This window comes from Bufo gargarizans, chromosome 2 (assembly GCF_014858855.1).
Source record: "Bufo gargarizans isolate SCDJY-AF-19 chromosome 2, ASM1485885v1, whole genome shotgun sequence".
Lineage (NCBI taxonomy): Eukaryota > Metazoa > Chordata > Amphibia > Anura > Bufonidae > Bufo > Bufo gargarizans.
Window position 1 is genome coordinate 532,090,277 of NC_058081.1, and position 12,885 is coordinate 532,103,161.

At 41.6% G+C, this 12,885-nt stretch overlaps 1 protein-coding gene across 3 annotated transcripts in view; it reads left to right on the forward strand.

The window, feature by feature from the left end:
• The first annotated feature begins 9,141 nt into the window (after positions 1–9,141).
• The window catches only part of RERG (RAS like estrogen regulated growth inhibitor), a 44,959-nt gene continuing 41,215 nt past the window's right edge, over positions 9,142–12,885 (forward strand). The window contains exon 1 of one of the 3 annotated variants that reach the window (XM_044278044.1): positions 9,142–9,164. The gene's annotated coding sequence lies outside the window, so the exon portion shown is untranslated. Of the gene's footprint in view, positions 9,288–12,885 lie in introns of all 3 variants that reach the window. The other 2 variants (XM_044278041.1, XM_044278042.1) reach the window with 2 other exon arrangements.

The window sequence follows — 12,885 nt, forward strand, 5'->3', positions numbered from 1 at the left end:
TTATGTGATCATGAATTATTGATTATCTCAGTTACACGTCATTACTATGTGATTACACTGTATTTTTTATGATTGTTTATTAGTTGTTATGAATTGAACACACTTGTTATGTAAATTTCTATGATTCAGCATAATGCTTTATATACTTTGCACTTTGTCTGTACACACCGCTTGAGAAAGGCTCCTGTATAGAGCCGAAATGTTGCATGTCTTTTGGGTAAATAAAGCATTTTTGTAATTTTTTACTTTCTGGAGTGCTGCCCATTTTTACATTTTCTGTCTATTTGGATTGGCTTATATCCACATTGGGCCAGTTGCACCCTATTGCTTGCACCAGGGACGGTGCTGCCACTTTGTTTTCTTTTTTCTATACAGCTTTTTGTGGCACTTGCAGGTCTGTTCAGAATTTCAATCTTTTTTTATTATGTCTTCCAATGAACAAGTTATACCCGGAGGCTTCACTTATACACAGGATGCAGTCGACAGAATTTTATGCGGTATTGAGGGAGGTGCCACGTTCCTTGTTACCCCAACAGCTAAGGAGCTAAAAAGGAATTATGAATTTTTATCCAAAAGATCTATTTAATTGCGTTTACACATGACCACCTTGGGTGAATACTACAAGGCACAGCGTATTCCAAGAGGCACGAGGTCCAATTTACGCCCGAATCTGTTCTGCCCGTCTTTTTGTAAAAGGTTTGAAAACCTGTCAAATCGTTACGCATTGGACTTTGAACAACAATTGATCAATTTGTCCTCAGCTGAGGAGTATGGGACATTTCATGATATATTTTCCACTCAACTACAAAGTTTCCGCACGGACATGGAGGAGGGTAAACGCTTTAAGTGGATCCGTGACTCGGATGATTACAAAAAAGGCAACATATATTCCTGGCAATCCGATGATAAAAATGTTCCGACCAATAAGGATATATGGAAGAGGAGAAAAATAACCACTCAAGCTGCATCATCTACAGGTCAATCTTTTTTAAGTGTGAATGAAACGGAGGTGTCTGGAAACAGCGCATCAGGCGTGGAAGCCATAGACATTGAAGGGGTCAAAAAGCTGCGCAACAACAAGCCGCGACCACCACCAGGCAGGAATGTACCGTCCAGGAAGAAATGACCGTAGTGAACCTTTCATCAAAGGACTTAACCGATTCACAAGTGAGTGTACTCAGCAAGGGACTTTCTTTTTGCCCTAAAACTACTGCTAATTGGTTTGAGCTTGATTTTGATTTACATGCTTTTTTTCGGGCTATTAAGTTGAAAGTCTGGTTTCACAATAGGGAGCAGATTGAGCATGCCAAGATGAGTGAATTATCTCTTGGCATGTTCGATCTCTCACTCAAAAGTAACTTTAATCCTGTCATCAATGGACCTGCAATTGAAGCATATATGGCTGCTGTTAAATCTGATATTCAAGCATTAAGAGCGGTACACTCTGAACAACCTTTTGGTCATCCCAATGTGACTGCTAATGAGATGGTTGCCCTTAATGAATTGAAACATGATCCCGAGCTTACAATTAAGGCCGCCGACAAAGCCGGTGCGGTGGTCGTGTTGGACACCCATAAATATATTGCTGAAATTTTAAGGCAATTGGGTGATAATACCATCTACAGGCACATTGACTTTGATCCCAAGTTCAAGATAGCTGAGCTCATTAAAAGATGTTTTAACCAGTGCTCTGGGTGCGGGTGTCATCGATGAGGGACTTGTGGATTACCTTACTGTAACGCATCCAGTCACTCCTGTGATTTATATGTTGCCTAAGATCCACAAGTCCCTCATCGACCCACCCGGTCGTCCCATTGTATCGGGTTCCGACTCAATTTTCAGCCATATTGCCATCTTTCTCGACAAAGTGCTACGCAGTTTTTCATGTGGAGGCAGCTCCTATTTACAGGATACAACTTATTTTTTGCTCAAATTGCAGATGATTGATTTGGTAGATGTACAGGGGGTGACGTTGGCATCTTTTGATGTCACCTCCCTGTACAACTCAACAGATCATCAGAAGGGGCTATCTGCGGTTTCATATATGCTGGAGAAATCATCACTCACTTGTCAATCTCAACAATTCATTATATCTCTTCTGGAAATTGTTTTGAGATTTAACTATTTCCTGTTTCAGGATTCCTATTACATACAGGAACAGGGCGTGGCGATGGGGTCCAATGTGGCCCCAACCTATGCCAACATATTTATGCGTCGATTTGAGGAGGATGTCATCTATGGAAGCCACCACTTCCAATATGTTAGAGCGTGGTGGCGGTACATAGATGACATCTTCCTCATCTGGATTGGCAGTGTTGAACAGCTTCATGAATTTCATAGATTCTTTAATGGGATCGACAATGCACTTCAATTTACCTTGGTACAATCCCACACCGAAATCCGTTTTTTGGACACTCGCGTGATCCTGGCAGATGGCAAGTTGCAGACAGAACTGTTCACCAAGCCAACTGACAGGAACACGCTATTGACATACAGCAGCAATCACCCTAGATCTATGGTTAGATCCTTACCGTATTCACAGTTTCTAAGGGCTGGACGTATAGTCTCAGATCCCAAGGTATTTGATAGTACTTTGGATACATTAATGAACAAGGCGAGGTTATCCAACAAAACTACTACATGAGTAAAAGGAAATAGCTAGGAGACTAAATAGGGATGATACACTCAAAAGGAAAACACAACAAGCTAAAGTGGTTAGGATCCCCTTCATTTCGACGCATTCTGAGCAGAGCATAGAAATAGGAAACATTATTCGACATCATTGGAACATACTGGGGGGTTGCCACAATGCAATTGAGGAAATTCATTCTCCGCCTTTAATGTCCTACCGCAGGTCCAGGAGTATTAAGGACCAGCTGGTCAATGCTGATGTAGGGACCCTAAAAACGGCTAGACAAACGACACTGACAACAAGCAGTGTTGGATGTTTTCCTTGCTTAGCATGCGTCAATTATAAATACATTCTCAAAGGTAAAACCTTTGTGCATCCTCAAACTGGGATCGCATATCAGATACAGCATTATCTGACCTGCGATTCCAGCCATGTCATTTATGCTCTTGTATGCCCGTGTAATCTGGTATATGTCGGTGAGACGACCACTGACCTCAAGTCACGTCTTAACAACCACGATTTAGCATAAGGAAAAAACGACTTGATCTACCAGTGTCAAAGCACTTTGCTGATTTCAAACACACAGAGAAAGATCTGACGTTGTATCATTGATTATGTACCAATGCCTAGGAGAGGTGGCAACAGAACTAATCTTTTTAAAAAAAAGGGAGTTAAAGTGGATCCATACACTGAATTCCCTTAAACCGCATGGCTGAATGTAGACTACAAGATTGGGGTGGGATAGGTCTGTGGCTTGCCCTCTTCCAGCAAATTATGATGTCGACTGTACCTGTGTATGTTATGTGATTGTTTGTACTGGACAAAACATATGTTCTTTATGAATTTTTCAAGTTTTTTATTATTTTCTACTCTTCCAATTTTCATCATAGTTGGTATGCCACGGAGTATGGAGAGAGGAAGTTTGAGGTTGCATTTGTGAATGGCGTGCTGTCATAACGTGTAGAGGATGTCTGTTCATCTCATTTTTTTTACATCTATTGTCTCTCCGGTTACAGTCTGGTATTCACATGGCAGGTGGTTGTGAGGAGAACCCTCCAAAAAAGGTGGTGATAAGTGGGTTATGATCACAGATTCAGTGCGACCCTGCACTAACACGTAGGTGCGCAATTGATCTATGGTCACGGATGGAGGCTCCACTTCTATTATGTTGCAGTAGCCTTTATGCGATCCCACTCAGCCACTTATTGTTTTGTAATATGGCACGAATATGTGCAAATACCACCTTGATCCTGAGTGTATCAGATTGAACCGTCATCAATGCGCACGCGCTCGTCAGCAAATGTCTTATTCCCGCAGCCAAAATGGCCGACTCGACCTCAGAGTTGTAATGCGCAGCTACATCATGACAATCGCGGTGAAATCTGGAAGTACAAAGTATACGTCATCCAGACATGCGCAGTTACGCCTCAGGCACGCCAGACTGCACGCTTTAATAAATAATTGAAATGGGTATATATTTGTTTTTTGTTAAGTTGCCTAATAATTATGCACAGTAATAGTCACCTGCACACACAGATATCCCCCTAAAATAGCTAAAACTAAAAACAAACTAAAAACTACTTCCAGAAATATTCAGCTTTGATATTAATGAGTTTTTTGGGTTCATTGAGAACATGGTTGTTGTTCAATAATAAAATTAATCCTCAAAAATAAAACTTGCCTAATAATTCTGCACTCCCTGTATATATATATAAAAATATATATATAGCACGAATATGTGCAAATACCACCTTGATCCTGAATGTATCAGATTGAACAGTCATCCATGCGCACGCGCTCGTCAGCAAATGTGTTATTCCCACACCCAAAATGGCCGACTCGACCTCAGAGTTGTAATGTGCAGCTACATCATGACAATCGCGGTGAAATCTGGAAGTACAAAGTATACGTCATCCAGACATGCGCAGTTACGCCTCAGGCACGCCAGACTGCACGCTTTACCATGGATGGCAGCCATTCATCTCCTTACTTCTCCTTCACCCTCCGTCTGCAATACCTTCTAGTAAGCACTTGGCACTTTGTATTATTGATCACATTTGGCACTAATAATGATATCAACACCAATTATATGTTTATGTATGAATTTCTATATAGAATAGAATCATGAGTGCACTTTGTCATTTTGATGTGTATTATGTGATCATGAATTATTGATTATCTCAGTTACACGTCATTACTATGTGATTACACTGTATTTTTTATGATTGTTTATTAGTTGTTATGAATTGAACACACTTGTTATGTAAATTGCTATGATTCAGCATAATGCTTTATATACTTTGCACTTTGTCTTACACACCGCTTGAGGAAGGCTCCTGTATAGAGCCGAAACGTTGCATGCCTTTTGGGTAAATAAAGCATTTTTGTAATTTTTTACTTTCTGGAGTGCTGCCCATTTTTACATTTTCTGTCTATTTGGATTGGCTTATATCCACATTGGGCCAGTTGCACCCTATTGCTTGCACCAGGGACGGTGCTGCCACTTTGTTTTCTTTTTTTTTTTATATAGATAATGATATAAATCTGACGCGTTTAATCTGAGACACCTGTCGGCTGAGATAAATCAGGTATCAAAATAATTTAAAATATATTGTATTTTGGCTTTCTTAAAAGGTCGCATATCATTAATTTATTTTCATAATTTTATTGTCACCGATTTTTTTATTTGATTATTTGCACTGTATTATTATTTTAATAAATAAATATTTTGATTTAACACTGCCTTCTTTTTGTCATTAGACTTAGCGCAGATCACGAGCTCTTATTGGCTTGGTCTTTATGATAATAAGGCTATTATTTACATAAAGAATATAGACAGTTAATCAGAGCAGTATAAATATTCTGACAAGGCCCCATTATGGACCAGGACTAATTATACAGTGGATAAAATGTAATGTATGAATAAGATCTAATACTAAATTGCTGCAGTTGTTTATATATCTGGTGCAGCACGCTGGCCAACAGGGGGAGGGCATAAAGAGCAGTGGGGAGGATGGGAGTGGTGGTGGTAGCAATTCGGCTCATTGTAGTCTTCACGGGAGCTAACCCTATCCCAGTACTCTTTTAGGCTAGGCATGCAGTGAAGGGAGAGGCGCATCCCTTCTTCACCAGTTTTGGTGCTTCTTAAACCCTGTTTTGGGGCTTCTGCCTGGTGGCAGTTAGGGTGCCCTGGGTTTTGGTGAGTTTTGGGGGATACAAGGCAGGGCAGCCAAAAGGAGGACAATGCAGTGCAAGTAGGCAATGCAAGGCAATAAGGAGGTTGGATTTGGAAGTAACAAGTTGACTATACTTTACTGAGGCACTTTGAGCATTCGTCACACAAAGGTACTTGCAAAATTATGCTCAGTCTTTCCAGGTTACATACACAGATTTCCCAAGGCTATATATAGGGGATATAGGCCGTACTATAAGTGACTCTATGAGTCTCTTTCTAAATAATCCAAGCAATTTCCCAATCCAGAGAAAGGATACATATTCTCTCTCTCTCTCTATATTTCTCTATATACTTATGCTGAACTTCAAAGTGCAGTTCTAAAATGGATAGGCAGTCTGTTTCCAGTAGTGTGGCGCTCACCAAAAGCAATATAACCCATACCACATGCAGTGGAGTCTACTGCCAAAAACGTGCATTACCGTTCACTGACTTTATTGTCCATGTGCTGCCGCTGTTTATTTTGTAATGGCCCTCAACCTTCTGCAAAATTCAATGCTTCTTTCTCCCAGAAGTTGACATAGGCTTCCAGTCACCTTTCTACTTCTCAGCTTGCAGGGCTGGCATACCCTTTCTCCAGTTACACAGATGAGCAGCCCAATTTCTGGCTGCTAGCTGCACACTTTCTACACGACAGCACCTAGCTCAGAGCGATAGAGCCAGCCCACTCCTAGTAACTTAACCCAGGGCCAGGAAGATTAACCATTTCTCCAATACACACCTTGTCGGACATAATATACAATGTAAAGTCACATTAACACTTTTAGCAGTAAATCACTGTAATTAGAACATTAACCCTTTAGTAGTGAACCATATTACAGTTAGCATTAACCCTTAAGAAGTGATCCATTAATAACTTTAGCAGTAAACAACCAGGTTACTGCACTGGGATCTACTATCTCTACTGTACAACTGCAATTTATATCTGTGAGTTACTTTTTTCTTTCTTTTATTTTAATTTTTATTAACAAGCAGCTTTTACTATCTTTATTTCTGATTGTTACAATTTCTAATTCTTACTGTCTCTATATTTGGGAATTGTATCCTATGGCAGAGATTCCCACCATGAAAACCAAGCAAATGGTTGGGGCCCCAGAGATCAGGTGACACCCTGCTGGCCACAAGTGCTTAGCAACAAATGGGGTGGACATACTGCCTTTGCAGCTGGTTCAGCTGCAGACTAGCCAAGGTGGGAAAGGGACCTTACTAGCTATAGAACAATAGCAGAAGTGCCCAGGACACACTTGCAGTGGCCTCAGGAGGGCACACCCTTTCTTCTAATAGAGCACACCCTGGTATTGGGGCTTCTTCCTGGTGATAGTTGGGGTACCCTTGATTCTAGGTGTTTGTCTGGGTGCAAAGCAAGAGAGCAGGTGCAATGGCCGGCATATGATGGAGTCAATAACCAGGCCAGTTGGTATCTAATAAATCTCTTCACAAAAGTGTAGAATAGGAGTAGTAGTAGTACATCCAACAATAATGGGGCATATAACACAGTGTAGTCCTTCCCCAATAGCAGCGTATGGACAGCAGCAGTGATGGACATTGTAGTACTCCTTCACTCTGTCTCTCTAAAGTCTCTCAACAGAACCAAAGGCAGGCAATGAGGTACTTGTTAACTGTTTCTGCAGTTCCCGGAATGAGGGGTGCAGATATAAAATATGGTTGGCCAAACCATCTCAAAGTGTGGAAGGGTTAGCAATGTTCAGTCTCACAGCAGTAATGTCTATGTGCCCAATACCTTGCTGACTGACTCCATTGCATGGCCTGGACCTGCTGATTTATTTCTCTCTGGAGCACTTTTAATGATAAGTTAGCTTCCCTGGCTGTAGAAGTCTCAGAGATGAAGGTTCTCTGAACTTGGGCCTAGCTCTATATTATCTTCAAACTGTAAGACAAGTTTGAAAAAGTTGGCCGCTTTCTGGCTACTTTTGATCAAGGTGTATGTAAGATGATTATATGATACTTACTAATGTAGCCTTTCTTGACTTTCTTTGCCATGTGCTTTATTTTAAAAAAATCATATCCCTTGTTGGAGAAATCTTCTGTGCTGTCCACACAGGAGACCTGATGGACGGTCATGTGACCAGACAAATCACCTCCATGTAATGTCTCCTCCATTCAAATATACTGCATCAGCCATCTGCACTTGCAATGTTGAAAATTTACTGCAGTTGTAATGTATTTTAATGAAGGAGACTGATTGATTTGCCTGGTTCCATGACCTTCCAGCAGTAGCCATTTTATGGACAGGACCTGTGTGTGGACAGCACAAAAAGTTTGGCCAAACAAGGAAGCATATGAGAAGAATATAGAATAGAGTATAGAATGGCACAAAATATCTATATTAAGCTACTTTCACACTAGCATTGTTTGAATCCGGAATTCAATTCTGTCTCCAGAACTGCCCGCCAGATCCGGAAAAACGTGTAAAAACGGATTACATTTGAATCCTGATCAGGATTTTGATCACAATAAAAAAATGCATTGGAAAAAACGGATCCGCCATTTATGGACTTTAACAATTTTTTCACATTTTTCGGGTTTAACATGCAAAAGCCGGATCCGGTTTGACAGAACACACGGCGCGGTATCTGGCATTATTGCAAGTCAATGGGAAAAAGGCCGGAGTCAAAGTGTTCCGGATTTTTGGCCGGAGGTAAAAATACAACATGCTACGTTTTTCTGAAAAGCCTGATCAGTCAAAAAGACTAAACTGAAGACATCCTGATGCATCGTGAACGGTTTACTCTCTATTCAGAATGCATTAGGATAAAACTGATCAGTTCTTTTCCGGATTTGAGCCCCTAGGACGGAACTCAGCGCGGGAAAGAAAAACGCTAGTGTGAAAGTACCCTTAGTAAGTGCTGTATAATCATCTTGCAAACACATAGATCAACTGTAGCCAGAAAGTGGTCAACACCTTTACTAAATAAATGGCTTGCTATCTATAAATGCCAGTAACACCGCCTTTCCTTCTCCTCCCATAAAAAGGCAAGTATGGGCATTTTACATAATGGGGCTTTTTGCCTTTATCTATATGCTTATGCATTTACTGTATATTCCTCAACAGATTGTTCCTTGGTGTTAGGCCATTTTCATACTATACTTCGGCATCTATCATCTATCTAATCGTCTGCTATCCATGGCCGATGGTTAGTTCTAAAGTTTCCCTGCCTTCTAGATGATGTCCACTAGGTGGAGCCATGCTTCCCAGTGACACTGGCAGCTCAGCCTCCCACTCATCGACCTTCTCTTGCAGCCTTGCCATCTGAAGAGCTGATGTTGCTGCAGGATGAGGTGAGAGGATGCGTGTGGATGACGAGGATGATGGTCGCTCTGCATGTCAGGTATAGATGGATATTTTCTATGTATTCGTGCCTGGATCAAGCTCTGCGCAGTGTGTGTTTCTTCTAGTCATAGGTTTGTGTCATAGCTTCCATCTGATTTATTGAATACAATATATGTACTGTAACTGTACTGTATATATGTGCTGACTATATACAGTGTATGTGCTGTGTATATATGTGCACTTTGTATATACAATGTATGTGCCGTGTATATATGTGCACTGTGTATATACAATGTGTGTGCCATGTATATATGTGCACTGTGTATATACAATGTGTGTGCCATGTATATATGTGCACTGTGTATATACAATGTGTGTGCTATGTATATATGTGCACTGTGTATATGCAATGTGTGTGCTCTGCATAAATGTGAACTGTGTATATACAATTTATATATATATATATATATATATATATATATATAATTACTGTGTGTACACCATGGGGCAGATTAATAATAGTGTCATACATTGCACTGTCTAATATAAATGATAGAAAGAGCTAGAGAGCGTTCAGAGGAGGGCAACTAAAGTAATAACTGGACTACAGTACCCAGAAATATTATACAAATTAGGGTTATTTAGTTTAGAAAAAAACACGACTGAGGGGAGATCTAATTAATATGTATAAATATATCAGGGGTCAGTACAGAGATCTATCCCATCAGCTATTTATCCCCAGGACGGTGACTGTGACGAGGGGACATCCCCTGCGTCTGGAGGAAAGAAGGTTTGTACACAAACATAGAAGAGGATTCTTTACGGTAAGAGCAGTGAGACTATGGAACTCTCTGCCTGAGGAGGTGGTGATGGTGAATTCACTAAACGAGTTCAAGAGGGGCCTGGACGTATTTCTGGAGTGTAATAATATTATAGGTTATAGTTATTAGATTTCTGGAGAAGGGTCATTAATCCAGGGAGTTTTTCTGATTGTCTGATTGGAGTTGGAAAGGAATGTTTTCCCCTTAAATGAGATAAATTGGCTTCTACCTCATAGCTTTTGTTGCCTTCCTCTGGATCAACTTGCAGGATAACAGGCTGAACTGAATAGACTTGTTACTATGTTAGACATAATGATGAGACAAATTCTGCTGCATGGACCTTTGTAAATTTGGAATATCGTAAATCCTGCACCAGATTTATGCTAGAATTTTGTCTGTGCGCCAAAAATTCTGTTCGTGTTTGTTTACACCACTTATAAGTTGGCACGGTTTTATTCCGAAAATGCACCAAAATTTGGGCACATTTTCGTGCATTTAGACCATGTCCTTCACTGATGCGCAAAAGCTTCCTTCCTGACAATCGCCTGCAAAATTGGCCATTGAAAAGGGGTCTTTAGTCCAATGTGGAACCTCAAATACATTCATTAGCAGCAGACTTCAAGTACAAATCTTCTCTGGCACTAGTAAGGATTATGGAGGCAGGTTAGATGGCGGCAATTTAGCACTTAGGTGGTACTGAACTAGTAACATTCTAGGTGATGGGTGTCTTGGCTGTAATCCCTCACCTTGCAACACTGTCTTTAATGGTGTCTGTAGCAGTTCACTATGCTGTCTAGTGTCTCAAGACTTTACTTGAGGATAATGCTTGGTTGATCTCTCTTGAGACTCCTGTTTTGGAGCAGGAGCTCGAGCTTGTGCTTCCTGTCCTTCCCATGTCTTAGCAGGACCAGCCCACTCTGACCAAGAAGGGAGAAACAAGGTGGTTAGCTCTATTTTTTGCTAACCTTTGCCATCCATATCCTTAACTGGAAAATACTTCCAATTATATAATATTAAAATACATAAGATTGATATAAAACTATTTACAATTGTAGGTCCCCCATGCTGTCCTCGGCTGTGATATTGGTCCCTCCTTGTAATCTGGCATCAGAGTCCCAAAGCCATAGTTCACACTGACCCCTCCCCCCATTTCTATTGAGAGAGTATGTTAGGGGCATAAGTGCATACATATGCATATATTGCCTAGGCTAAACATGTTGCCTACTAGGGGGACATAATAGCTAGTGCCCAAGGGGACCCTGTCCATGAAGGTGCCAAGGAGGGTGGTACTAGCTACCTATGTTAAATGTAGAAATTTCTAGGCTGTGAGGCTCTAATGCGTCAGAGTCCTTGGGATCCAGAGCAGAGTGAATCCTTTGCTAAGGTGTATTTGAGTCCTAAAGTTGGGTATGATCTTGGAACATTGCTGGAACAAACAAGAAACAAGGTGCACCCTCCACTTGCAGCTCTAATCAATAAAGTCCCAGAAACATAAATGAGAGGTGCAAGGAGCTCTGGTTTGTTAGAGTCTTTCCTTGGGGGCTCCCCCTTCTCAGGTAAGTTGGACCATGGACCAGAGAAATTATGGGAAAAGCACAATAGGTACAACTTGGATGAAAAGGGAGTCCCATACGGCTAAAAATGTGGGGGTGGCAAAAATAGGACCCATAAAAAAAAAAAATACAGAACAGGGGTCAGTGCCAGGTATCTCACCCTACTGAAACTTGTCGGGCTTCTGGATCTTTTGGACTTGTCAGAAGAACTTCAGGCTGGGTTGGATACCATGGCTGCTGGCTTGTCATTTTCAAGATCCTTGATGAAGGTTCCTTAGGCTGGGGTATCCTGGATGGCTGTACCTCCAGCAGAAATGCCATGGATGGCGGATTGGTATCTGCAGCCAACAGAACGGGTCCATGGTGAGGGTGAAGCTGGTGATCAGGCCCACTTATTTCCAGGTTCAGATCCTCCAGGCTTTGTCATGGTAGGGCACAGGAATGTCCTGATCCAGTGGAGATGGAGATCACTGGGCTCATGATCATCATGTGCCCAGCTGCTACAGCAATCACTGGAGGCCACACTCTTCATTCCCTGGTCCACCTGCATAGTTAGCTCTGTGAATCCCTGTGGAGTAGCTGACAGGGCCAAGTATATTTACAGCCACCCTAACGGTTCTGCAGCAGTTTGGGTGGATGCCGCCATCCTAAGAGCCATGGATCTAGGCCTGGGCTCACTAACAAAATTAACCAGGGGGCTACCAGACGTGTCTTAAACAACAGTTCATCAAACCCTATTGCGTGTAGGGCTCCAAAGCAGACAGGCGGTCACTGCACCTCTGCTAAAGTAGTTGCGTTGGCAGAAAAGGCTTCAATTTTTTGCAGCAGTATTGGAATTGTACCTCTGCTGATTGGCAGGAGGTTACCTTTTCTGATGAGTTTTCTGGTTCATGGACATTGGTGTGTCAGGCGAGAAACATCAGAGAACAAACACCCTGCCACCATTGTTAGAAGAACACAAGCTGGTGGTGGCAGTATTATGGTCTGGGCCCACGCATCAATGTGGAAGGCACTCTCAACCGGTTTGGGTATCCACTCTTACAGAGTACACCCATAGATGCTGATTGTCTTTCCTGGGACACAAGGGATCTTCCAGCAAGTCAGTGCGACATATCACACATCTAGAAATGTCTGGCATTAGTTGCCAGACTTACAAGTGCTACCCAAACCCCCTCATTCTCCAGACCCAATTGAGCATCTGTGGGATCACCTAAATTATTGTGTTTTCTCTATGGATCCTCCCCCACGCACCCTCCAGCAGCTGTTTTATGCGATTCGCCCATCCCTAGTGGTCATAATAATGTGACTTTACCATTTATATGCACTGTATGTATACAATGTATGTGTTGTATACA